This window comes from Phyllostomus discolor, chromosome 6 (assembly GCF_004126475.2).
Source record: "Phyllostomus discolor isolate MPI-MPIP mPhyDis1 chromosome 6, mPhyDis1.pri.v3, whole genome shotgun sequence".
Lineage (NCBI taxonomy): Eukaryota > Metazoa > Chordata > Mammalia > Chiroptera > Phyllostomidae > Phyllostomus > Phyllostomus discolor.
The window spans coordinates 116,945,844-116,971,590 of record NC_040908.2 but is presented as its reverse complement, the minus strand read 5'-3'; the positions used below and the strand labels follow the sequence as shown (position 1 = coordinate 116,971,590).

At 40.6% G+C, this 25,747-nt stretch overlaps 1 protein-coding gene and 1 long non-coding RNA gene across 2 annotated transcripts in view; one reads left to right on the top strand and one right to left on the bottom strand.

Moving 5' to 3' along the window:
* GAB2 (GRB2 associated binding protein 2) overlaps nt 1-25,747 on the bottom strand; it is a 176,384-nt gene that overhangs the window by 140,132 nt on the left and 10,505 nt on the right. The window lies entirely within an intron of this gene.
* Nucleotides 18,027-25,747, top strand: part of LOC118501253 — a 32,121-nt gene continuing 24,400 nt past the window's right edge. The window contains exon 1 of the long non-coding RNA XR_004903875.1: nt 18,027-18,842. This is a non-coding gene — a long non-coding RNA (uncharacterized LOC118501253). The remainder of the gene's footprint in view (nt 18,843-25,747) is intronic.

Genomic DNA, 25,747 nt, shown 5'->3' with positions numbered 1-25,747 from the left:
GGGAGACCCTGTGAACCCAGGTGAGGGGGTGGTTTACGGAACCATATGAATGACATGGCTGCTTTCTACTGCACAGAGGATTCTCTTACTCCTTTGATTTTCTCACACACCACCACCAGGGAGGCTCAGGCGGAAGCCCTGTCAGCAGCCACCTTTGACTGTTTTCTTCTTTTCTGAAAATTTACAGCCAGCGAGGAACAACTGCCTATATTCCTTCCCAGGAGAGAGAAGCCTTTGAAACACCACTGGACCTTCCAGATTTCCTTCATTGTTAGCATTGTTGTTACAATAACGTAGGCAGCTGAAAGAGAGCAGAAAGCAACTGCTCACTCTGAGTTTTGGACCTTTTGGTACAAGCTGACTTCTGGAGCACCACTGTGATGTCTGTAGGTCAGGGAGCAGCAGAAAGGGAAAAGTGCTTTTCCCACTGATGAAGGATGAACGTCACCAGCAGCAAAGACAGAAGGAGCCTTTAGATCCCTGACTCCATGGATCCAAATTTCTGAACCTCTTCTTTGTTAGAAAACAACCCTTGTATACTTAAGCCACTACAGCTAGTTTCTACAACTAGCAGGTGGACATAATTCCTAACTTACTGAATTGGTGGTCCAGAACCTGGGCAACATATACATAGGAAAATCACCAGTTGTGGGTGACCTGGGCAACTCTTTGGCAACTGTCCCAAGTTGTAACAGTGGCTGTGTGTGTGTGTGTTACGATCAGAAAAGAGACTTCTTGTATGAGTAGAAGTTATCTGCTTCTTCCCCGTTTCTTTTCATTCAACACATTTTTACTGAATGTCAGCTCTACGCCAGGCATTGTACAAAATACTGTCCTTTGTAGTGCAAAGTGCTTTTACATTCGCCTCTCTCTCAGCTCTTACCCTGCTGTCTTTGCTTGAGACCCGCCAGGGAACCTACAAGAGGTGCTGAGAAATGAGGATCTTCCCTGACCCCTGGAACAGACATGGATTATAGCTGTAACCACAAAGGCAATGAATGAGAAAGGTGTAAAAGTCTTAGCTGACAATGTGGTAAAAAATAAAAATAAAATGAGTAGCCCTTAAGGTTACTTAAGGTGGGTACTAACAGCTTCTAAGTTATTCCCCAGGCCCACTCTACCTCTAAAAATTTTCTTTTGAGAAAAAGTTAAAACAATGTAAGTACTTCTCGTTTATCAGTTACTTGCCTAAAGAGAAAAGTTATTAAGCAAGTAAAGGGACAAAAAAACAACTAAGGTAGAGAGACATGACATGTTTTACCTGAAAAAAACCCCAGCAATCTAAGTGCCTTAATCCTGGGCAGAATGGCATTTAAAGACATTCCAGCAAAGGTAAAAATAAAGGGTAATTGCAACCTTTACTTGAATTTCTCAATGGCTATCAAAAGGAATCCAAGTTGTAACCCATACCTTTTATCTTCTCCTCACCAATTACTACAGTTGTTCAAGGGTCTCTCACTGACTGACCTACTCAGCCCCCAACCTTCAAAGTCTACTTTTAAATTTGCACTCTTTTCTTTCCCCATTATCTTTCAATTCTTTATTATGGAAATTCAGTGTGTCTTTCGGATTTTACATTTTCACTCCATGCAGCCTATTAGAATGAAGTAGAATCCTGAGAGAGAAGACCCAGAAAGCAAAGAACTGTTTGCCTTAGAGGCCAGGAGGAACACAGAGGGGAAACAACAAATACTGATGTGAATTATTTTTCTGTTATATAAACCATATAAAGTGCCAGATCTAAAGCTGCCAGACTGTGTGATGACTCCCTGTAATCAAATTCAGGAGCCTAAGTCATAAAACAAAAAAGGTCAATTTAATATATTGAAGGGGCCCAAGACAATGCAAACTTCCAAAAACATAAACAAACAAATGTAAGCTGCTTAGAATAGGATTGACACTCAATTAATGTAGCTACTGTTATTATTATTATATTATTATTGACCAGGCCCTCTTCACCCCCAGCCCCTTTGTTGTTACATTACCCACACAAACCTCCACAGCAGAATTTACAGGCCAGCAATCACTAATAGCTTAGTAACATATGAAGGTATAGCTAGCTCCCAAAGTGGTCTTTAATGTAGAGGCAAAATCTTGAGATTCACCAATTACAAATGAATTTCAGATCCAGTCCTAGAATCAGGTACTAATCTGAGTTGAGCTAGACAGAGGCAGAGAAAGAGCCCCAAAACTGGGCCACCCCTAAACCCATCAAGTTTATGTTGTCATCGAGTGATATGTCCCCTCATTTCCCTTTCTGACTCAGTGACTGATGCATCACACAGTGTTCTTTGCATCCTCTCCGGGGACCTTGCACCCTGAAATTCTGCTACATTGTCCCAGCTCTTCACTGAGGAGACTATTCCACTCCATTCAGAAGCCAAGTACACAGCTCCCCATGAGGCTCTGGGCCCTGCCTCGTATGCTCAGACCCTCCCACTCCTTATATCACCTTTCTGCCAAATCGCCTTCAGTGCAGAGGCAGTAACTCTGGGCACTCCAGACTCATCTCTTTCCCACAGTCTGACAGATCTGACAGAGAAGTTTACTTAAATTCGTGTGTTTAAATGATCAGTACAGAGGTATGATAAGGGGGCATTTGGGGGAAATGTTAATCATAGGTGTGTCTACAGGACCAGACAAGGGAGACTGTTTCCCCTTGGAACTATGCTCCCTGGATCATAAGTAGTTTATTTCTCCCTTAGATTATAGTAAAACGGGTTTTGTCCTTTGAGAGCTAAGTGCATACTTCCCAGACATGAACCGAAGAAACAAAATAAAGATTCCTTAAGCAAAGAGTCTGCCTATTTTGGCATTTTAACCACAAGTGTTCATTAATGATGAATAACAAGTTCTAATACAGAGAACTAACCCTAATACAGTACTGTATTTTTTGGGCCATAAGACACAACTAGGTTTTAGAGGAGGAAAACAGAAAATAAAATTTTGCAGCAAAAGATGTGGTAAAAATATTTAATAACATAAATAACATAATATTTCACCAATGTAAACGTAAACAGAACTGAACAGCAGCATTAACAACCATTACTCCTCCCAAATTTGGGGGAATGGAAGTATGTCTTATAGTTTGAAAACTATGGTGGTTGCTGTGTACTAGACTCTATTCTAAGCACTTTCTATATCAACTCATTCAATCCTCACAACCAAGCCTATGATCTAGGTTCTATTATTAGCCTCACTTTATGGATGAATAAATTGGGGCACAAAATATACTTCCTAGTTGGTAGGTAGTGGGATTAAATGCAGGCCATCCAGCTCTTCACGACTTTAAGTACAAAGCTGTGTTCAGATAAGTGTTTTCCAGTTTTAGGTCAGCATGCAAGCACTTCTATCCATAAGATAGGGAACACATCCTTGTCTAGTATGGGATGAGACAAGAAAGCCCTTCTAGGTCTATGGAAACCTAGGTGTTCAAGTTCTAATGAAAGCTCTAATGACAGGGGAGAGATAGCAGGAGCAAGGAGGGGAGAAAACAGCCTGCTGACCAGGTAAGTGTGGTTTACTTCATTCCAAGGAGCATGGTGCACTTTTGGAGACAAGTGTCCCCGGCTCCAGCTCTTGGGTTTATCTATCACTTATATATATTTTGTGGTCCTAGGCTAGTTTCTTAGCCTGAACTTATTTGTGGCTGAAACAGCAATATTTCTACCTCATAGTATTGTAGTAAAGATTAAATAAAGTGAATTAGGCTAATATACGCAAAATTTACTACACAGAAAGCGAACAATAAAATTCACACTCAATTCTGCCCCCTACTTTCCCATTTTCCCCTCCCTGCACCATGGAGAGATAAAGAAAACAAATATCCTTCGGGAGAAAAGAACTCCTGAGTAACTACGGACACTTGTTTTACTCTTCAGCACCATTTGGGGAAAATTGTTCTTCATGCAATGCAAACATGAACTTGGTGGGGCTGCCACTCACACTCCTCCACACCTACCAAGGGAGAGTCAGGGGCAACACATGGAGCCCTGGTCTGACCTACCAACTTTTTCAATGCCTGGCCATAGCCCCTGGTCCAGGGGTGGAGTATAACCTAAGCTGTCAGCACCGCTCCTGAGGACTTTTCAGTTAGGAGTTCCAGGAGCACAGACCTCGCCCTTTGGGTCACAGAGATGGGAGGCTTGGGGTTGGCTGGTACCTTCTTTCCTATCACCTAGAGAAAAGGAATCCAACCAAAGACAAGCAGTGATGAGACACCGGGAGAGCCCTGGGGGCACTGAAATATCAGTCTGGTGCCCAAAGGCCCCAGAGTTGCCCAGGTATCTAGAACATTCCCTTCAATTTTCTGAGCTTCCTTAGTATTATTCCAATACATTTCTACCTTTTGCTTAAGTTTCTATCACTAGTAATTAAAAAAAATCCTTAAAACAAGAGTTTATATTTTATGCCAGACCTTCCACCAGGGTCTTTACAGACAGGCAGACTCTTTGCTTGTGATCCCATTCAGTCCTCACAGCAGCCCTGATGGAAGGCACTTTCCTCCCTCATTCCAACTGCGTATCTACAACAGTGCGAACTCCTTTGTAAGCCGAGGGCCAGAGGATAGCACTGACAGTCACTTCTTTTACTAACCAAATCACATCCACCCACCACATCAACTAGAGTTTACTCAGATTGTACCAATTCAAAATAATCACAGTGGTCAGGGGGATGGAACAGAGCTGACGGGCTCAACCATACAGGTAGATGGGGCCAGCTTCCCCAGAACCACACAGATGTCTTAACAGAAATTAAGGCACCGATAAGGGAGGGAAAAGAGGGGAATGAATTCAGAGGAAGCAGTCAACATGTATTGACTACATGCCCCAGAGGAAAATTTGAACAAACGGTTTTTAAGATTACCTGGATTTCTGGACCACCTGATCAGTAATTCCTTCCGTTCACATTGCTTTCTGGTGTGCTCTCACACTTCTGTCTCATTTAAGACTGCCCGCCAGAAGCTCTAGCTATTTTCCACAGAGAAGCTAGTTAGTACATCAATGACTCTCTCATCACTCGTGAGCACCCAACTGAAATGCCCATTTGGCAAGATTATTAAGAGATCTCAAGGCACTTTCCAGAAGCTGTAACACTAAAGCACGGATTAAAAGCATGCCCTACTTGACTCAAAATGCCCTTGGTTGTCTCCTTGCCTTGGCTTTCTCCTTAGTAATTGTAAACTCATAATGCGAAATTAAGAAAGCTCCAATTTCCTTCAGATAAGGGTTTTATCATCCAATTGACCAACAAACAGGTTTCCCAGTGGTTGGACTGACAACAGTGAGCAAATGGGTTTTTAACAGAAATTGCTATTAGAATATAATGAGAGGATGATGATACAGGTCTCTAGCTGAGATTCAGGAGACTGACTTTCTAGATCCAGTGCTCAAACATATGCTGAGTTCCTGAGCAGAAAGAACTTGGGTTTTGTGGTTGAACAGACGTTCACTGTCTACCGTCACGGTGAGAGAGGCCCACTGCTCATCACAGCTGCCTTCCTGAACGAGGCCAGTCTCCCTCTGAGCGTCATTTCCTGACTTATAAAATGAGGGTACCACAATCTACCTCATCAGGTGGATCAGATGATTAAATAGGGTTTTGCTATATTGAAATGTAGTACCCAAACATGTATCACTTGACTATTTGAAAAGAATAGGAATTCTGCAATTGTGGAATCTAGTGCTCATTTGGGTGTTTCCAATTTCTGGCAATTATGAATAAAGCTGCTACACACATTCTTACATAAGCCTTTCTCCCTCTCTCTTTGAATTGAAGGACACAGCTATGGTTGAGTCTTGCATTGTTATCCAATGTGACAATCTCAGTCACTTAATTAGTGCTTAGTTCATATATATTCAACATATTTATTGATAGATTTGGGGTTTCAGTAGAACTTCACTTCTGTTTATTTCTTCTTTCTGTCTCCTTCTGGTTAATTGAGTTCTTTTTCTCTCCCCTTCCCTTCCTATCTTCCTCACCCTCTTTCTCTTCTTTATTTCTTTAGTGCTTTTTCTGGGGATTAAAATATACATCCTAAATTCATTACCGTGTATCTTTAATACCACATAACTTTAAATTGTAATGCAAGAACCTTCAAAGCCGATTTATTCCCTATTCTAGCCTTTGTTTTTTAATATATATTTTGCTGTCATTCATTTTACTTCTATATAATGTTATAAACCCAATAATACATTGTTATTTTTTGGTTTAAAAAGTTAACTGGTTCTGGCTAATGTGGCTCAGTGGATTGAGCACTGGCCTTCGAACCAAAGAGTTGCTGGTTTAATTCCCAGTCAGAGCACATGCCTGGGTTGCAGGCCAGGTCCCCAGTAGGAGGCATGCAAGAGGCAACCACACATTGATGTTTCTCTAACATAAAGAAAAGTAATTTTTTTAGATTTAACCATATATTTGTCATTTCCTATGCCCATCCTTTCTTCCTATATAATTAACTTTCCATCTGGTACCAATTCCCTACAGCCTGGATTGTTTATCCCTGTACATGGAGTCTAGAATGATAGAGTTCTTCTTTCAGGGCTGTAGGGATGTCATTGCATTATCTTCTGGCTTCCATTGCTTCGGATAAAAGTTGGCTGTCATTCTGGTAATGAATGTGTATCTATTTCCCCCTTTTGGCTACTTTTAAGATTTTTAAAAATTTACCTTTGTTTTTAGCAGTTTCACTGTGATGTGCCTAGGTATATTTTTGTGTGTGTGTTTGTCCTCCTTGGAATTAGCTAAGCTTCCAGGATCTCTGAGTTTGTGGTCAAATTTGGCAAAATTTCAGCTAATACTCTTTCAGATATTTTTTCTGCCCCAGTCTCCCCCCCTTCACGTTTTGTCTTCCTTTTTTTGGACCTCCAATTATTCATACGTTAGATTTCTTGATACTATTCCACAAGTTGCTGAGCTTCTATTCATTTTCTTTTCAATCTTTTTTCAGTGCTTTGGTTTGAATAATGTTTCCTGACCTTATGTCATGTTCTCTACTCCTCTCTTTTTATTCTTCAGTGATCTGTTAATCCCACCAATTAATTCTTTATTTCATATATTTTTAGTTCTAGAAATTCCATTTGTTCTCCCTAAATTTCCAAATCTCTACTGCAATTCTCCATCTGTTCACCTATTCTTTTTTTTTGTAGACACACATATTTATCATAGTTTCTTTAAAGCTCTTGCCTGCTAATTACAATATCTAGGTTGTTTGTAGTTCTCAAAAAACTTTTTTCTCGGACATATTTTATGGCTTCTTCAAGTTGTGTAACCTTTTACTGTGGATGACACATTGTAGAGATTCTGGATTCTGTTAAATTTCTGTCAAGAGTGAACTGTGACTTAGCAGGCAGTTAAAGTACTCACAGATAACCTTGAATTTGTGGAGGCTTCATTTTACGCTTTGTTGGAACAGGTCTGTTTGGTATTGCTCTTAGTCCCAGGGTGATTCCCTTTGTCTGGGGATATCATCTTTTATTCTAAGTTGTAGCCCTCTAGAGTTTCAGTAAAAAGCTTGAGGGGTTTACCAAGCCCCTCCAACCTGGCAGGTCTGTAACTATAAAATCCATTCCCCCTTGTCCTGGGTGGCAGCTGAAATCTCATATCAGCTCTTTCAGCCTTCCAGATACTGTTTCCTCCTTGGGGCCCGAAAGTCTCACTCACCCAAGTACAATTCAGAGGTCAACCCGATATTTGAGGGGTGTTTATACACACTCTGTCATTCTCCTCTTCCAGAGTTTCCCCTCAGGTTCTAGTTTTGTCAATTAGACTCTTTAGGACAAGAGTACAGCTTTCTACTCGAATTCCAGCCACTCTGGCTTGTGCATCCTCGGCAAAAATACCCTTAGAAGAAGAGTCACATGACTGTGGCTCTCACCCAATGTCTTTCCCCTTTTTTGAGAGTCAAATCCTCTCTAGTTTTTGTCTACTCTAGTCATTTCAGTGTTTTCAAACAACTATTTTTATATATTTTGTTTAGAACTTACCATTTTTTTCTGGAGATTTAGTCTAATACAAGCTTCTTCACCATTACCAGAACTAGAACTTCTCCTTCCTCAAAGTTTAAGGGTAAAAATCTCCAAAATTATACAAGATAAATCATCCTCATTCCAGATATACATGAAAACAGTGTTAAGAAAAAGTGTTTGAGGAATTCAAACTATATTTTATTCAATCACCTAATGCTTAATTCTTTCATACTGCTTATTTTGCTCTTACCTCACTCAGCTAATGTGAAATTCCTCACAATGGCCCATGTTTTCTATTACCTCATTACCTCTTTGACATTATCTGCTATCACACTCCCCCTTCCTGGGCCTCTCCCAGTGCTTTTCTGACTCAGGGCCTTTGCCCATGCAGTTCCTTCTTCCTGGAATTTCTGTTCCAGACAACTGCACGATTCCTTCCCTTACCTCTTTTCAGTCTTTGCTCAAATGTCAATTTCTCAGTCAGAGGCCTTCTCTATCTTTCTTAAAACTATATTCCACACATACACACTTCCTACTCCCGTTTTGTGCTTTATTTCTCTCCACAGCATCTTTTGCTTTCTTTTTAAAAAATTGTATTTTATTGATTATGCCATTACAGTTGCCCTGATTCCTCCCCCTTCTCCCTCCTCCACCCAGCACCCCCCAGTCCCTCAGGCAATTGTCACACATTTTTTCATGTCCGTGGGTCATGCATATAAGGTCTTTGGCTTCTCTGTTTCCTATGATGTACTTTACATCCCCATGACTATTCTGTAACTACTAATTTGTGATCCTTAATCCCTTCACCTATTCACCTATTTCCTCAGCCCCCCTCCTATCTGGCTGCCATCAAACTGTTGCCCACATCTATCATTCTGTTCTGTTTGCTTAGTTTGGTTTTTTAGCTTCAATTGTTGATAGATATGCACATGCTGCCATTTTATCATTCCCAGTCTTCTCCCACTGGACTACAAACTCCATGAAGGAAGGGGTTTTTGTTTTCATTCTCTGGTGTAGTCCTAGGTCCAGAGCAGTAACTCATACTGGGCAGTAGATCAGCAAATAGTTTCTGAATGAATCTTGTTTACTGTCCTAGCCTTCACGGCACCTCTTCCGACCCCAACGCTGACAGTGACTGCACCACCGTCAGGCCCCTTGTCTCTCATATTTAGTTCACATTCAGTGTCTAAGATATGGCTTCTTACGTAGTTGGTGCTTAGTAGATATTTTTTAACCAACAAGTACTGACTTCTATTACTCATGTCAAGTAGAGGCCTCTTCAAAGGCAGGGACCTTCTTTTACCCTGCTGCAGCACTGGCACACTCTGCCAAGCCTGTCAGCGCAGTGGGGCACACCTGTCTACTGAATGATCAGATGGAAGACAGCACTGAACTCTCAAGTGACAACCAGATGTGTTTTATGATGTCTTCACTAGTGGCATTTATTATAGATGTTTTGCTAAGATATACGTCATTCCTGGTTTGTACTCTTACCTCCCACTGCAATGGTCATTTATCCTTCCAACCAACATGTATACTAAATACAGCAAAAGAAACTGGTGAATGTGGGTATCTAAGGATCTGACCATGTAAAACATTAATGACAAGTAATTTGGAGAGTAGAAAAATAAGCTGGAATCAAAAGACCAGACAACAATAAAGATGGGAATAAAGGGAGCAAGCAGAATTAAAGCAGAAATTCCTAAGGATCTTGAATTCAAAGGAGGGGAGAGATATTTTACTTTAGACTTCAAGTAAGAAATTTGTATTTAAAAATTCAAGAAAAAATAATTAAAATAATAGAAATAAGATGCATAAATTCCAAATCATGGGAGGTGGAAAAAGAGAGATGAAAGAAGCCAGATAAATCCAATGGAAGGGAGGGGAAGAGAAAGCAGGACACAGCATGAAATAAGATGGCAGAAATACACCCAAGTACGTTAGTGATCACAATAAATAACTCCTACTCTTTGGGACAGCATGGATGGAACTGGAGAGCATTATGCTAAGTGAAATAAGCCAGGCGGTGAAAGACAAATACCATATGATCTCACCTTTAAGTGGAACCTAATCAACAAAACAATCAAGCAAGGAAAATATAACCAGAGACATTGAAATTAACAACAATCTGACAGTAATCAGAGGGGAAGTGGGAGGGGATAATGGGGGGAAAGGGAGAAGGGTTTTCAGGAGCAACTATAAAGGACTCATGGACAAAACCAAGAGGGAAGATGGAATCAGGGGAGGGAGGTGGGGATGGCTAGGGTCGGTGGGGGAGTGATGGGGGGTAAATGCAGATAACTATATGTGAACAACAATGAAATAATTTTAAATTAAAACATAATAAAGTAAAAAAAAATAACTACAGTGGTTTGGGGAAAACTCTTGATAACCTGGTCAGGGAAGGCCTTTCTGAGATAATAACATTTCATAATAATAGCAATCACTTCAACGGAGCTCCACTACATGCCGAGCACTATTCTAAGTGCTTTCTAAATAGTTTTGACTTAATCCCTACAACGACCTAATAAAATAGATATTGTTACCCCATTTTACAGTTGAAGAAACTGGGATGCAGAGCAGTAACCTGCCCAAGATCTCACAGCCAGTAAGTGAATTTGAATGCAGAGTCCATGCCCTTGACTACCTTGCTATGCTCCTTGAAGATACCGGCCTGACACCAGAAGGATGAGAATGAACTGACATGTGGAAGGGGGAGGGGCAGGCAGAGGGGAGGAACTCTAGGCAGAGGGAAAAGCGCGTGCAAAGGCCCTGAAGTCAGGAAGAGCTTGGTTCTTTCAAAGAGAAAAGAGGCCACTTGGCTGAACAGCAATGAACAATGGGGCAGTGTAGCATGAGATTGGATCTGAGAGACCTACAGGCTCTATCAAGTAGTTTCTTTGATTATTTACGACATGTAAGAGACTGAGCTAAATGCCTTATATTGGCCTTCCATTATATCATTTCTTAATACAACAGCTCTTCTCTGATCATTCCCAGTCAATTAGTTGTGCCTTCTCTGTGCTCCCATGGCCACTTTGCTTATGCCTGTATTGTAGCACTTTTCTCAGTGGATCTCAGCTATTGATTGACTGATCGATTTCTTGAGGGCCAAGGACTGTATCATTTATATCCTCAGTAAGAGGCATCCTATAGGCACTCAGTGAAAGCCTACATTTCCTAATCTCTTCCGCTGGGGCCACCATATTCCAAAACAAAGCTTTCCTGAATCCACAAATGGGAAGACTCCAGGTGTGTTTTTTCGCCTAACACAATTAATAACAGGAATACTTAGATTTTTATTCCTAAGGGACCGGATGTTCCAAGAACAGCAATCATGCAAATCTCTGTGTATCGCACAGCTCCCTACCCAAAGCTAAGTCGCCAAGGCACAGAAATCAACTCGCTCCTACCTTTCCACAGTCTATAACCCTGAGCATCTCTAGACTTAGCCATAGTAAAGCCTATTTTTCTAACAGCTCAAAGCTCTGGAAAGTACGGTTCCTCCGTACTTTTAATAAAGTCCCTGTAGATCTGGAAGCAGAAAATATTTGTGTTTATGAATGACAAGGAATTACAGTAGGATTGATGTTTTGAGATCAAAACTAGTAGCTATGAGCCATGATTCTTTTACTTGCAGTACAAGCTTCATGCCTCTCGGATTCTCAATGTCCGAACTGGGGCCCGTGGGCTGTGTGTGGCCCAGGATGGCTGTGAATGCGGCCCAACACAAAATTGTAAATTTACTTAAAACCTTTTTTTCTTTTTGCTCATCATTTTTTGTTAGTGTTTGTATATTTAGTGTGTGGTCCAAGACAAGTCCTCTTCTTTCAGCGTGGCCCAGAGACACCAAAAGGTTGGACACCCCTACTCTAGACTAATGGTTCTCAAAAAATATTTAACGTAACTTTGGTCTGACTTTAGAAATCACCTTCCAGAAAAGGCAATAGGTCATGTAGAGAATATTATCATTTTCATGGGAAGTGGGGATCAGATACGGAATTCATTTAGTCAAACACTGAAGCACAAGAAATGTCACAGCCAGAAGAAAGTAAATCTACTTTCCTCACACTGAAAGGGCTCTGAGGCTCCTACCAGTCCTTTCTGACACGGTTCCTACACAGCCCCTAGTCGTCTTCTCTAGACGTACTAGCGCTGGTCAAGATTTTAAGATACACATTTTCTAGCATATGCATTCCTCAAGTCTGGGGCACAATCTTCTCTCTCTTTACTGATAGCAGACTGAATTGACTACCACATTCCTGAGCTCTCATCAAGTTCATATCACTAAGATACTTCCCACTAGGTCAGAATGTAGTCCATAGTTACAATAGTCTTTCAGTGAGTTGAGAAAGCAAAGTTGTCGACATAGCCAGAAAGGGATGTGTTGAATAGCTTACGTGTTATACCACCAAACTCCAAAAAATTTCAGTTGAAATCTGCCATCACTGTCATATCCTGTCACTGTCAGGTTGTGTAATGTTAGCAGAGACATAGCCACAAAGAAGTGGCATAGGGACTTAAAATGGAATGAGGAACTTTATTCACAATCTGCCAACTACCCCATGGAGAAAAGAGGCTCAGCAAGCTCCGATAACTTTTCCAAGGTCATATTCTTATTAAATAGCAGAGCCAGGATTCAAACTCAGATTTGTCTGACCAAAATGCATGCTTATTTTACATAGAGAGACTAGCCAGGGACTGGGGGAAGATTGCTTGGGTTCAAAATCTATTTCTTTTCTTTTCCTTTCTAATGGAGAAATCTTAGCAAACTTCTTAAATTCCCTGATCCTCAGCTCCTTATCAATAAAATAGAGAAAGTAAAGGCACCTATCTTTTTGGGCTGCTGTAGAGATTAAATGAGACAATACACAAGAAGTGCCTGGAACAGTATCCTATATATAAGAATAGACAAATCAATTTATCTATCAATAGGCAAGTCCATATATACATATGTTTTCAATATACAGGCATACCTCAGAGATATTGCACGTTCAGCTACAGACTACAGCAATAAAGCAAGTTTCACCAAAAAAATCACATGGAAAAAACTCACATGAATATTTTTTGTTTCCCAGTGCATACAGAAATTACGCTTACACTATACTGTAGTCTAGTAAGTGTGCAATAGCATTATGTCTAAAAAACAATGTGCATACATTAATTTAAAATATTTTATTGCTAAAAACTGCTAATCATCATCTGAGCCTCTTGGAAAAATGGTGTCAATAGATTTGCTCAACATAGGATTATCAAAAACCTTGAATTTGTGAAAAAATGTATCTGTGAAAGGCAATGAAGCGAAGCACAATAAAATGAGGCATGCTGTATACCAGGGAGAGAGACAGACAGGCAGACAGGCAGACAGAGAGAGACAGGTAGGTAGATATGTGTGTGCATGGCTCACAATGTATCCTCAGAAAGTAATTTTTATCTTCACTCAAATGCTCTCTACCAACCTATGCCCTCAGAGCTACGGATGTCCTTAGAAAACATGGCTTCATAATACACAACACAGTTCCATTCCCACAACTAGTTCTGCTTACTTTTGTTTTGTTTAAAAAAAAAAAAAAGAAAAAGAAAAAAGTTAACTCTTACCTTGCCTTAAGCCAGTGAGTTTCAACCTTTTTCATCTCACAGCACACATAATTACTAAAATTCTGCAGTACACCCAAAAGTATATTTTTTGCCAATCTGACCAAAAAACAGGTATACTTTGGATTCATTCACATCAGACAGCTATTGTTGTGTTGGCTTTTGTAATTTTTAAATTTGACAATATAAGTGAAAAAAGGTTAATGCCCCTGACTAAACAGTCAGGTATTGCATGTTTTAAAAATTCTTGCAGCACACAGTTAAAAATCCCTACCTTAAACCATACTTCTTTGGGAGGAAACAGAAGAATGAGAAGCCCAATTAACAGGGAAGTGAACTAGGGGTGTCTCGGTCAGAAAAGAATTTTCCTCTTAATAGCACCTTAAAAAGTCTAAGGATGTAAATGTAATTCAAATCAATAGTTAATGGGTACATATTAAGCATATGCTCCACAGGTGGTACAATATGAGCACAAGACTTAGTCTTTGCTCTTAAGATCTTCATAAGCTAGCAAGGGAGAGGTATGCACACTACTAGCTCCTTGGCAGAATGTGTTAAATGCAGGACAGAATGTCAATCAACATGCTCAGAGATCAGAACAAGGAATATCACATTTTACTGTGGGGGAACATCTGACATTGATATAAAGAACGGTCCAGGTTCTGCTCCATCTTCTAGAGACTGATAGAAGGGAAATAGCTTTTCTACTGTTGTGATTCTTTGACTTTACCAAAAATAAAAGAGGACTTGGCAAATTCCAAGAATACAATCAGAACTGGTTATATTACTCTACTTAGCATCCCCCTGTAATATTTTCTGTTCTATTTTAAGAGTAATTAAAAAATGGGGAGATGTAAAAAAAGAAAAAAATGGATTCATAAGCACAAAAATAGCACACATTCTTATTATTTAAAAAATTGAGACAGTTTGACGGTTCCTTAAAAAAAACACAGAGTTATTATATGACCTAGCAGTTTCACTGGGTCCCTTAGAAAGAGTGGGATGCGAAGCTGGTTTCCACGCAACGCATCTAAGCACTCATTCAACAATCATGTTAAGCTTGCTAAACAGGACGTGATACACTTGCACCATGCAATAGTATTAAGACATAAAAAGTAATGAAGTATAGTAGTGCTCAACACAGATGAGCCCGGGAAACATTATATTAAGTGACAGAAGCCAGGCATAAAAGGCCAGATATTACATGATTCCGTTTACATGAAATATCCATAACAGGCAAATCAGTAGAGACAGGGAGTGGAAGAGTGGTTGCCACATGCTTTGGGGAGGAGGGAATGGAGAGTGACTGCCTAATGGATATGGGGTTTCTTCTTGGGGTGAAAATGTTGTGGAATTAGACAGTGGTGACGGCCATACAACTTAGTGCATATACTGAAAACACTGTACTGTACACTTTAAAATGGGGAATTTTATGGTATGTGAATTTTCTCAATAAAGCTGTTATTTTAAAAAAGGAATTGAGACATTATAGAGTTGAAGCTCCTTTGACCACACCTGCCACTCAAATCCCTACAGGTTACCAATATTAGCAGTTTAGTATGACTCCTTGTTATAGTATTCTTATCCCTCACAGTGCCTAGCAGTGGTTCTTGCACACAGCAAGTAATTTAGGCACTTGTCACACAGTAACTTTGTGCAAGGATAAAATGATACTATTTTGTTCTCTTCAGGATAATAGACATCCTTTTGTATCCACCACCACACAAATTCATTAGCTCAGGGTCAGGCAGCCCTAGAGGTACAGTTTACTCCGCACCACACAGGCTAAGTGCGGTGACAAAAGGTAGAGTGCTTATTGGCTCCAATCTTACCAACCACAAGTCTTGTGCTAGAAAACTCTGATACTGATGTACATGCAAATAAGAAGGCACTTTGCATCTGTCCCCTTGGTTACTAAGACTACTGGAATTTGAAATAAATGAAATTCGGGTTCACAAGGCCATTACTTCAACAGCAAGCTGTGATTTCTAACTTGGTCAGGTTCAACTTAAATAGAAGCCTTAGTCTCAAAAAAAGACTTGCTCTAAGAATGCTACAATATGTATCGTTAGTTTAGGCAGTTTTACTTCAGCCTCAGTATAATGGAGAATAATTTTTCTAGTATTTTTGAAATGCTTCCTAATTTGTATCCCCTTGGTGACAGAGCAGTTTCTCTTCACTTACTCCATACATAAAGTGCCTCCTTATTTGCAGCTAGGCCTGAAAGGAGGATGTGATACAGGAGAAGCCCTCGCTGTGCAAGGGGAAGTAAAAGAGAAGCCCGCCCCTTCCGGTCCTGTGGGGAACAAACGGGTAGAACAGGTGAACAAAGATACAGTCTTCGTTCACATACCCCTACCCCACATACACACCCCTCCCTCCTCCTTGTCATCAAGCTGGTTTAACTCAGTGAACAGTGCAGGTTCAGAAGTACTGAGATTCCATTTTTTCCCAGACACTACATGAGGGTGGGCTTCAGGCTTCCACAGTTCATTCTTTACTTCTGTGCCGCTAGATGGTAAGGGAGCAGGTGCTTGGATGGAATAGCATGAGGTGGCCAGAAAGATGAGCCTGGGGCAGTGCCGCTCACTCCCTAAAGCCTGAGTGTGACAAGCAACTCTTAGAAGTTGCTAAGAGACTCATGAACTGGCAGGTGTCTGTGGTTGGAGCAAAGATTCTCAGTGTACAGGGACTTTGAGACAAATGTCTAGCACCATAACCTCCATACTGGGTTCCACACATCGCTCCCAAAGGACAGACAGAATTATCTACAACTCAACAGACACCTTTAGGATACACTGTCAACTAGACAATGAAGCAGAAGACATCACGAAGATATCCCTTCTCTCTCACTCACTCTCACAGACTTAGTAAGAATTCTCATTGAGAGGTCAGCAATAGATATTAATCATCAAGTATTTGCCAGACACTGTTCTAGGTTGAGGAGAATCTGGAGATAAATGTAGACAAAATCCCTGCCCTGGCCAAACAAGATCTGGGGGTAGAGAAAGGGAAGTGGGAGTAACTATGAAAGATGAAGTATTTACTGTGCTTAGGAAGTTGAACTTTGAACAGATTCAAATGAGACTGTTCATATTGAAAAATTAAAATATTATTATGGCAGTTTTTAAAAATGGCCAGAGTCTTTGATGATCCACCTACTAAGAGACTGGGAGTCCATGTGCCCTTCCTTGAATCTGAGTGGGCGTGTGATCCTATGACCAGTAGAATATGGCAAACACAACACGGTGTGACTTTGAAGGCGAGACCATTGAAGAGGTCCATGAAGTTTCCACCTTGGCTACTAAGACATTCACCCTTGGAGCCCCTGAGCCCCCCATGTAAGAAGTCTGATTACTTAGAGACTACCAGGTTGGGAGGGTGCCCAGGCCACACACCAAGGGCACCTGTAGGTGACCTAGTCAACACACCTGCTGAGTGGAACCTTTGAGTCATCCCAGCCCTGATGACAGTGATGTGAGTGAAGACAATTCTGGATGATTCCAGTTCCTAGGAGTGGAGGCACCATTGCCATTTAAGTCTTCCCAGCTGAGGCCCCAGACACTGGGGAACAGAAAGAAGTCCCTGCCCTGCCCTGTCTGAAGTCCTCACCCACAACATCTGTTAGTAAAACAGAATGGCTGTCTTATGCCACTAAGTTTCGAGCATGCTTTATTGTGCCCCAAAACTTATCAGGAACCAAAAGTAACTAGAACAATAGAGGGGAACTCTCAGAAAAGAAGATCTGTTATAGAAAAAATATGAAGCTATATTTTCTTTTATTGTTTAAGCCTGGTTTGAAGGAAACTGTTATCCTATCAGAAGAGACTAAACAAATTATAACACTCTTTTGATTGTTAAGAATATCTATATCTATAGTTGCTATGATAGAAAATGTCTGTTATTTGGAAGAATCTGGGCAGTTCGAAAAGAATTTGGGTAGCCCTGACTGGTGTGGCTCAGTTGGATGGGCATGATCCCACAAAGCAAAGGGTCGCCAGTTCAATTCCTGGTCAGGGTTGTGAAATCAGACACCGGTTGGACATATACGAGAGGCAACCAACTGATATTTCTCTCTCACATTGATGTTTGTCTCTTTCTTTTTCTCCCTCCTTACCCTCTCTCTAAAAACAAATAAATAAAATCTTTTAAAAATTGTTTTAAAAAAAGAATTTGGGCAAGACACCATGCTCTTGTCTAGATTTTCAAAATGGGACCAATATTCTCCTGATGCCATTCAGAGCTGTCCATGAACCCATTTTGTCTCTTTCCCTTGGGGCATTGCACATGGTAGTTATTCAGTAACTTTGCAGAATGACTGACAGGGTCTGAGGGGTCAGGGGAGAGAGATGACATTCCAGACAAATCAAAGGGATCATGGTGAGTTTAGGTAATAAAGGTGGGTCCTAGGGAGAGCAGAGGGGCTGCTTGAACTTCATTCTTCATCCTTCCCCACACATACACTTTCCCTCAACATTCATGTGCTCATATCTTTAGGCCTTCAGTTGTCCTCATTACCTGAAATATTCTTTCCCCATCTGCTTAATGAACTCCTACTTATTCTTCAAGGGCTACCCCCACTGTCTTTTTCTTTGTAGCTTTCTCTGCTACTGCCCCACTCCAAGTAGAATTAATCACTTCATTCTACTCTCCTGCAACACTTTCCACAACCTCCAGTCTGCATTATATTTAATTAGTAAGTTTAGATGTCTATTTTCCTTGATAAACTGTGAGATACTGAAGAGTAAGGATGATTTCTATTCATTGCCTTATCTTCAGCTTGAGTATTTCTGTGCCAAACACCAAGTCAAAAAGAAAAGTTGCTGCCTCTGAGGAGCCCACATAATGACCGTCTAAAAACACGGGCACATTGCAAAGTCAGGAGGGCTGTAAAGAGCTATGGTGGGAAGACGTGGGAAGACAATCTCTTCAGGAGGAAATCAGGAAGTGGCACCATGTAGCTGACATTTGAGGTAGGCCTTGAAACTGAATTAAAATCAAAAGGCTGCCTGGGGGAAATCTATGGAATCAGAGCTAAAAGGTCTCAGAAGAGAACTGCTAAATAAGAGGAACATTTGGTCATGTCTGGTCAATCTTTTCCCTCCCTACTGCTGGAGATTCCCTACTCAAGTTATTCCAAGTTCTCTTTTTACTTTGCCCAAAGCCACTCAATCTTCCCAATTACATCAATTATTTATATCAAAAAGCACCTATCCTTTGGCCCTGGCCAGGTGCCTCAGTTGGTTGGAGCATTGTCCCATACACCAAAAGGTTGTAGGTTCAGTTCCCACTCAGGACATCCATGTAGGTTGTGGTTCAGTCCAGTGTTGGGGTACATATGGGAGGCAACTGATCGATGTTTCTCTGTCATATCGATGATCCTTTGTCTTTCTCCCTTCCTCCCTCCCTCCCTCTCTTTCTAAAATCAATAAACATATTCTCAGGTGAGGATTTTTTTTAAAGGCACCTATTATTTGAACAAGTGAGTCATTTAAAACCATGAGTCAATAATACATGAAAATGTAGTCAAATTAGTAACAATCATAAAAATTCAAATTAAAACAAAAGAACTACTTTTGTACGTGTAAAATTGTCAGGTATTTTTAAAAATTATAATATCTTATACCAAAGAAGAATCAGGAAAACCGCAACTAACCTTTCTAAGAGGCAATGTGGTATGATGTATCCAAAGCCTTGTAAATAACTGCACCACCTGAGAATTAGAAGTTCCATTTATAGGAATTTGTCTGCAGGATAAAAGTCTTTGCTGTAAAGATCACAGCATTACTTAAAATAGTGGAAAATAGTAAACCTCATAAATGTCCAACAACACAAGTCCAATAAATTTGGCACTGCCATAATTGTAACAGTTACCGCTTATAGAGTGCTTACTGTGTGCCTGACATTATCATATTTAATATGACAGCACTGTATAAAGTACTGGTAAGTGAATGTTGAGTGGGACTTTTCCACTTGCACCAGAATTGAGAGGAGGCAAGTTCCCCATAAGGGAAAGACAGCAGTCAATAGCTTGGGCTTGGCTAATTAATTCATGGATTTACTAGGAAGCTACACTGTGAGGCCTTCTAACCCAACTATCGCTGGTACCCCTGCACTGCCCCCCTCCCTTCAAGGTCCATGAAAGAAGAGCAGAGAAGGGGAGATGGACCTTGGATCCTCGGACACAGTGGCTAGGGCTGCATTTTGGGATGGTACTCTCCCTACCCCTACAGTGGGCTCCTCTAAGAGAATCAGTCACAGAGATTAGGGGTACCACAAAAAATGGATAGGGGAAAGGATTTTTAAATATTATAATGCCTGGTGAAAATTTGCTCAGGCAGTTGACTTATAGATAGATCTGCCCTCTACCATGCTGGCAAGGGGAGAGGAAACAGAGTAAGAAGGGGCAGCGATGCTGTTACCCTACTGCTTTGCATGGACGTGAGTCCCTTGTGTCACACGGTTCCATGGAGCTGTTGGTGTAAGCTTTCCTGCCAGGTCCCTCCCACAAGGGCTGTCCACTGAGCAAGTGGACCCCAGCTGTGAAGCACAGAGAGAGGGAGCAGCTGGCCTGAAAGAGACTGAAAAAACTTTATATGCCAGTTTCCTCTCCAGGTCTGGAGACTGTATGGGAAAGCCTACCCTCCAAAGAACTCACATGTGTGGGTGTGCATACACCGGCATGCTGGTCAGACAACCAGTAGATATCATCAAGGAAGGCCCAGCAGCAGCCACTTAAAAGGCACTTATCTCTGTCCCTCTCCCTCTGGACACCACGACAACAGGAGCCAAAAGGGAGCAGGGCAGAAGTTGTCCAGAGAGACTATATAATCTCCCACTTCTACACTCTCTAAATAAGTCAAATTTACCTATTTCCACTTCACATTCCCAGAGCTACAACCCTGATCAGTAACAGGACCGGGAAGAGCTTTTGATGAGATGTACTGAAATTTTTAAATGGTGGACTTTCTATAACCAGACCAGAAGGCTTGGGACTCTTTTCAAAGTATCATCAAGGATTTACCCTCTAGTAGAGGAAGGAGGCTTTGCCAAAGCACACTTGGGAGCTCTGACTGCAGAAAAACAAGAGCATTCGTGTTTGCACCCCTCTGGGTTAAGTTTGTTCAATTAACTGGTTAAAGTTATCATTATCTCCACTTTACAGACTGAAATTAAAGCTCTGAGAGATTAAGAAATTTGCTAATTCCACAAACCATATGGGAGGCTTCCTGTGGATTCCAGCCCAGGGCTAACCTCAGAATCCATGCCTTTTACAGTTAAACCAGAATTTCTCATTACAGGCCCCAAAGACACAACCCTGGGGATCTAGCCCACTTCAAAAAAACCTTTTCAACATTGAGTTTTCAGCTCCAGGGTCAGGGTGACCTTAAAATACACAAGCCTAGTCTCCATCATCTGAATGATCTTCTTACGGGTGACAAGTGCTCCTTCATTACCAGCATTTGCACTTGTACTCCTATTGATATCAAATATTAAGTTCTTTAATATCATACACTAATGACTAATGAGAAACGGCAGGTGACTGCATATATAAATGATGTAGTCATAACAATTAACAGCCAAATGGCTTGCTATACAAACCCAAGTTTCACCGTAGTTTAAACATAGAAAAGAATGGGACACAGAACAGGCAGGCTCCTTAGAAAAAAATGGCCAAATTAGCAGCAATTTAGTTTTGCCAAAATAGCCACTGTTGTTAATATGAATTATATTGGTCCTGAAGTTTTATATTTAATTTGTAAATCTGTTTTGGTTGTATCATTGTAGAAGAGTTGTAAGCAGACATTTATACCTCACAATTTTTGTTTATAGTCATTTTGGTTACATAATAATAAAGATAATTTAAGTTACCATTAAAAAACCTGGACAAATGTTTGTTTAAAGTGTCCTTACATTACACATGCTTGAGAAGCTCTGCCATATGTCATTCTGCCTCAGCAGCCATTAAAGGTCATGTCTTAGAAGCCTTTGTGACACAGAGAAATATCTCCACTCCATTAACTTAAAGCATGCAAAAGGTGGAAGAGTCTTACTCTGATTTTGTAAAATATACAAAGCACATAAAAACATAAGAAAAAGAGACTAGAAAATACACTAAAATGTTGACAATATTTATGCTATGGTAAGAGTGTAACAGGTACCCTAATAACTTTATTATAAGAGTGAAATTTGAGTATTGCCAAAACTTTTAATTTTTAATAGACTCCCCAAACCTGTTGCTTAAAAAAGGAAAAATCACACTTTCAGTCCAATTCTGGCTCAGACTCTTACTACTGCCAAGAAATGTAAATAATCCTAAAGTAATATCTCTTCAATACTTGAAAGCATAGAAAGTCCCAGCCGACCAATAATGTGTCATGCTTCAGGCACCAGGGCCTTGAGCACGAACAAAGCACATGGCCCACTCTAGCCAGTCTGGGAGAAGCACAGCACAGACAGCAGTCAGTCAGTGGTACTGAGGCGTAATGACACAAGAGTGTGAAGAAGGGGCTCTGTGACTCATTCTGATGGGGAGGGTGGGGCAGTACCAGGCTGCTGCATTATGACACATGAACTGAGTCGTAATAATATATGAGGAAACAGGTGCAGAAAGGTGAAATGGCCGATTACCCAGAAGTAAAATCTAAACATAGGTCTTGTGTCACAGACCTCACTGACCACACCAGCCCAATCTCTCCTGGACTCTGGCAACACTGGTCTTTGTCATTGGTATAGTCTGCCATTATAATCCAAGCTGCTTCCCTGACAAGATTGTAAACTCAGAGGGCAATACTATGCACAATGCAGACTCTTAATATTTACTAATGACAGTATCTTCAGAGAGACTTCTAATGGGCACCAAACCCAACACACTGTAACCTCTGTTGGTATCCAAAAAAGTATACCCATTGTTTTCCTCTAGAAAATTATATCAAAAGATCAAAAGATCAAAGCAACAGACTCATTTCTATAATCCTTACAAGAAAATCTACCGAGTAGAAAAGACTCTTACAAGCCTGCAGAGATCCACCTGGCATGCTCTTCCAAAGCAGGCTGGGGAACGACAGACTGATTGCCTGTCCAAGAAAATCTTCCAAGTAAACTGCAGGGATAGTTAATGATACCTAAATGCTGTGGCTCACAGCTGACGTGAAGCTCTCAGGTGTCCCACCTGTACAACAGAACAGGACTGTATTGCATAAAACAGTGAATAACTGGAAGTAACATAAATGTGTAACCTGGGGAAATGTGTACCTATAGTGTCGCACATTCACTGACATGGAATTTATAAGACTTATGTATAGGTCTAGGATTTGGTTTAAAACATTCTAGCAAAGAAACAGTAAAAGGGACACAGAAAACTAATGAAGTAAAATCTTGATAACTATTTGAAACTGTGTGAATTGGTATACATTAGACCACTTTCTCTACTTTTGTGTATGATTGAAATTCTTTATATTTAAAAACTGGGGAAAATATTGTATTATGTAGAAGTAAATAAAGTATTCACAATGCCAGTTTGTGAAAAAAGTAGAATACAAAGTAATAGTTTATGTCAATCATAACCATGTAAAAAATGGGCATGTTACCAACCCAATGGCAATAAGTACCCTTGAACGTCTGTGTGGGTCTCTAGATACCATTTTTACTAAAGAAAAAGAACTCTGAGGAAATAGCTAATTCTAGGTCTGGATCAGGAAAGATAAGCCTGGAACATCTTGTCATTGCAGATAATAAAGAAACTATCAAATACTGGTAAGATTAGGTCAAAATAACTCAGAAGACAACTTGAATAGGCTCCCACTGGCTAAAGACAGAACAATCTGATCATCCATAAAGATAACTAGAACAGATTCAAACACATCAAATGTGTATAAATGTGAGCTCATGATGATACTAAAAATACCCTCATTGATCACTTTGAAGGGTAATAAGAAATCCATTCACCATTTTGACAAATGGTAGATAAATAAAAAGAAGAAACCATAAAGATGAGGGAAGGGGTAGTTGCAAAGAGTAAATGACAATGATTTTGAAACTGCCTTGCTTATAGCTGGTGCCCGACAAGTGGCAGCAAGCCTGCAACAAATCATGAGAGAGATGTTTCCACTATCTTGTAAAGTGCTCGTAATCTAGCCAAGGGAGACAAACACAAGCCCAGTGCCAAACTAGAAGTGAAAAAAGTGCCATGGAAACAAGCCAAGAGACCAGCTCACTTTGGAGGGGCCTGAGCATGGGAGACATCAGCTTAAAAGGGATAACCACTTACTGAGAAGTTTTTGCATTTTAAACCATTCTCAGACATGGGCTCTAGAATCTCACACACTGATCTTTACGTCCCCTAGCACATACATATTTCCCAGAGACTGGTCAAAGTGAGAGCTCCAGACAAATCCCCATGTGGTTTCATTTCCCTTCCCAGAAATCAGGAGACCTTTGAGATGTTTCTTTCAGAAGAATTCAACTCCCTAGAACTCATATAATATCTAGCTTGGGAATCCCACCTACATTCTGACTGTATAAACTTCAGGTCTGGCCCAAATTTGAAAAGGATGTGAAGACATCCATGCTCATGTTCCAAGTTCCTATAAACGGGTTAGCAAATATAAATAAACAAACAGCAGCTCCCCCGCCACCCACCCAGCCACATCCAGAATTAAATACCCACTCTGGGCTAGACACTGTGCTAAGATTTTTTTCACTTGTTATATCCTAGTAAGTTCTCAAACTCAGTGAAGGAAGAGGCGTTGCTCCAATTTTACAGACAAGGAAGCAGGCTCAGAGAAGGAAGCTGTTTGCCCAAGGACACAAAGGTCCTTGAAACCCTAAGACAGGTTTTCTGAAGACATACAATGTCCACACATATACTGAATGTAAACTGTAACTGAAAAATAAAGTTTAAAAAAAAAGCAAAAAACAAAACAAAACAAAAAACAATGTCCACGCACCACTGACATTTCACATGGAAGCAATGGCTATCTGAGTGGCAAAGACTTACTCAGGGTGATGCTCTTCGTTAATAAATATCCTACCATCTAAGGCCTTTTATAGACCACCTCCCTCAGCTCTCCACTTACTTTTCAAACCTCTTTTTGATTTCTACTATGGACTCTTCCACTCTGGATGGATTTTCACAACCCCACAAATCCCATGTGCACTGACTGCCCCTTTGCCACTTGAATTGCCTTGTTCCTTTCTAGGCACTAATCTTTGGAGTCGAGCTCACAGCCCCACCGCCCATCCCAGGACGCCCTTCCATTTCTGTCCCATGCTCAGACCTCTCGCCTCCATGAAGTTTGCTGCCTGAACCACATCACTTGATATAAGGGCACCCTTAATTCACATCGATACTTCTGGTTTACCTAGCTTGCAAATTCCTTGAAGGCAGGGTTGAATATTGATGTATTTATTCCCTTCAGAAGGGAAAGGATACAAAATAAAGGCTTGTCTTCATTAATTTGGATGCAGGCAATCGCCTGCTCTAGAACCTATATTTCTCAGCACATCTCCTAAATTTGAAATTATTACATTCCATTATTCCCTCTAGCTAGAGAAAGGCCAGTTAGAGACAGACAGCAACATCAAAGTCATTTCATTGAGCAAAGCAGCAGGCAAGTGTTCCTGCTCTGTACAACTGCACTGCCCCTGGTCCTTAGATGTCCCTGAGAGAACATTCCATTACCATTAAGGCTGTGAACATTCCATCCTGTTTTTTCCCTTGGATTAGAAATATTAGCAGGGCCAAGTACTAATCCTTAGCAAAAAAGGAGATTGCTATTTTGAAAACTGTGGTAAAATACAGAAAACATAAAATTTACATGTTTAAGTGTACAATTTGGTGGTATTAAGTATTCATATTTTTGTTCTGTCATTAACATCTGTCTCAAGAACTCTTTTCAGGTTGCAAAATGAAACTCTGCACCCATTACACAGTAACTCCCCATTCTCCCCTTTCCACCGGGCCCTGGCAACCACCATTCTACTTTCTGTCTCTGTGAATCTGACTCCTCGACACCCTGGCAGGATAGTTTAGTGGGTTAGAGCATCGGCCTGATGTGCCAAGGCTGTAGGTTCCATCTCTGGTTAGGACACATATAAGAAGCAACCAAAAATGCATAAATAAGTGGAACAACAAATCAATGTTTCTCTCTCAAATGAATAAATTTTTAAAAAAGAAAAAATAATGT